The 2,652-nt window shown below is 34.5% G+C and overlaps 1 long non-coding RNA gene across 1 annotated transcript; it reads left to right on the forward strand.

The window, feature by feature from the left end:
• Positions 1-365: 365 nt before the first annotated feature.
• On the forward strand, positions 366-1,185 carry LOC118680517 (uncharacterized). The gene is made up of 2 exons (XR_004976086.2): positions 366-477; positions 542-1,185. It is a non-coding gene; the product is annotated as an uncharacterized lncRNA (long non-coding RNA).
• The last annotated feature ends 1,467 nt before the right edge of the window (positions 1,186-2,652 follow it).

Genomic DNA, 2,652 nt, shown 5'->3' on the forward strand with positions numbered 1-2,652 from the left:
GAGCCAAGTGGACAAGACGCCTGAGACAGTCATTGGCAAAAACGGCAAAGGCAGTAAATGTCCAGGCGACAACAAGTATAAACAGAAGTAGAAGAGGGTAGGGTGGAATGGCTTGAATGCACTATGGAGTTTTTTGATATACTGCTGGAAAGTTGAGGTAACTGTATTGATAATGCAGGAGGCTGTAACCACCTATGCCAACCGAGAAAGGTTGAAGCCACTAGCAGATATTTATTTATGGGCATCCACATCATCCAGATTGTAAGGTTAAGCGTCGGTATGATGTGTAGTAAAAATTGTGACATAAGGAAGCTCTGGTTGTTAGTGGCAACTTAATGGCAATAGTGTTTTAAAAATATTTCAGTGTTTAATATGTCAATTGTGCTTTTTTAATAAAATATTTGGGAATCATAAATATATATTAAATTTTATTTGTAATTTTTGCAAACTTAAAATATTGACATCGTACAATTTAATGTAAAAATTCGTATGCTAAAAAATCGCTTGCATAATTTCATCAATATTTCACTTATTCTTATAGATTTTTACCATCAATTAAGGTTTGAAAGGCTTAAGCTGAAAGACATAACGGCTACTGCTTCTGGAATTTCTTTGTCGTATTTCATTGAGCAATCGATGAGTCAGATATCAGGCACTGGAAAATAATGATAGAATAACGGTTGACCCCAACAATAAGAAATAAATCTTGACGTCAGCAAAATAATCTAACTTTAACGGAGATATTACCATTATTGGTATTAAAAATGGGTGAGAACAGTTCTAAACTAAACTAAATTAAACGAACGAGCTACTCATGAAAAAGATTGAAGTTGTTTTTGCAGTATAATTCATTTTCAAAATATTTTGAGATATATAAGTCCAGTTCTGTTTCTAGTTAAATAATTCTGATCTAATAGCATGTTACCTCGACGCTATTTCGTATCCTTATACATATATACGATAATGTGAATCTATGAAACATGACATTATTATCATGAGATTTCTAGAGGTTCTTGCTACAAGACAAGTAGTGGATGTCACTACAAGACGAATTTCCTGAAAATTTTCTAAATAACGGCTGTTGGTGTGTCGAAAAACTTCGGTCTTGTGTGGAAATTGTTACTGGAAGATTTCGAGTTCGAGGTTCTATCTTCGTACATTTAATATTCTGAGAAATTTTAGATGTCAGAAAAAATATTTTCACCGTACTTTATGTATTGGCAACCTTCGATACATTTTGTCGATGCGGACATAGAAACTCTAATGAATGAAAGCTATCATGACGAAAGAAATCCAACAAAATTTGTTAGGGCAAAAAGGAATTAAAAGTAAAGAGAGGGGTATTCAATTCCTCACAGTCTATAACTGACATTTTCTCATAGAAGTATTGGGAACCAATTGCCGAGGATCAATTCACGACAAGAGCAAGTTCCTTAAATTTATTGTAGTACAAACAAAAACTTTTTTTAAGGTTTTAGAACTAGAATAAGTGAATAACAATTAAAAAGATTTTCAAATATGTGTACTAAATAACGGTTATTTCAATGTATTTGTTTCGAACATTCGAAAAGCGGTGCAATCTTTTATCCGTGAGTCGCGCTAGCTTCGTATATTTCATTACATATTCGGGATGCATGAAAACTAAAGCTATTTTCATAATTTGTGGGTTCTCAACATTCAAATTCTAATGAGAATATTTTTACCACTCAAAATGTAAAAACTGAGTATCTGGCAAAACGCAAGGGTACAGCAAAAACTACTTTCCAGAAGTGCTTCGAGGACTGGAAAAAACAATACATACCAAGAGATGATTACTTGAAATACTCGTCGATCAATATAAGAAAGTAAGAATAATCAATTAAATTTCGGAATATTTGACGTTTTTCCAATTTAGTGAGACAAAATATTTTTTCATTTAAAGTGGAGCTTTGTTTACAGCACCACTGATTTGTACACAATTGCTTTTCCCGGAGGGTACCCATTACACTTTTCTAAGCCGTTGATGGTACAATGCTAGCAGATAAGGAAGAGCTCTGCAAATGTTGAGAACGCCAAAATGGCTTCACAAAAATTGCATAGAAGCCACGTGCACCTACGCTTAAACATATGTCTGTTTTCATTGTCTGCTAACTTGAATTGGCTGTGAGCAATATAAGACGCCTGAATATCAGAGGGACGGAGAGGGAAGTGTGCAATGAGATTTTTGCAATGCAAATATTCATTTTGGCAACTTGCCATATGTATTTCCATTCCCAAAACGAATGGGGATCACCGACTGACTGCACAATGACAAAAGAGAGAAATTCCGAAAATAAACGTAAAACACGAAGTACATTCAAATTAATGTAGTAGTTGTCAATTGTGTTGTTGTAAAGTTTGACATTGCATTTTGTTGAAGCACACGCACACATGCTTTTGTTGAACAAGGTTGATGTGTTCGCATGAAAGATGTGCATCATTTTAAAGTGGTCCATTACTTTGTTGGCTTTGAACATACATACATACAGACACGAGCGTAAATGTGTTTGCTGCTTGTGGTGCAGGTTAAAATACGGGTTTATTCCGCAATGATCTCATCTGTAGATGAAGTGTAGAGAGAATGGCACTCCCTTAAAAGATAAGGTAAACTTAAACTTCGGAAATGTGGCTTGT

Source organism: Bactrocera oleae, chromosome 6 (assembly GCF_042242935.1).
Source record: "Bactrocera oleae isolate idBacOlea1 chromosome 6, idBacOlea1, whole genome shotgun sequence".
Lineage (NCBI taxonomy): Eukaryota > Metazoa > Arthropoda > Insecta > Diptera > Tephritidae > Bactrocera > Bactrocera oleae.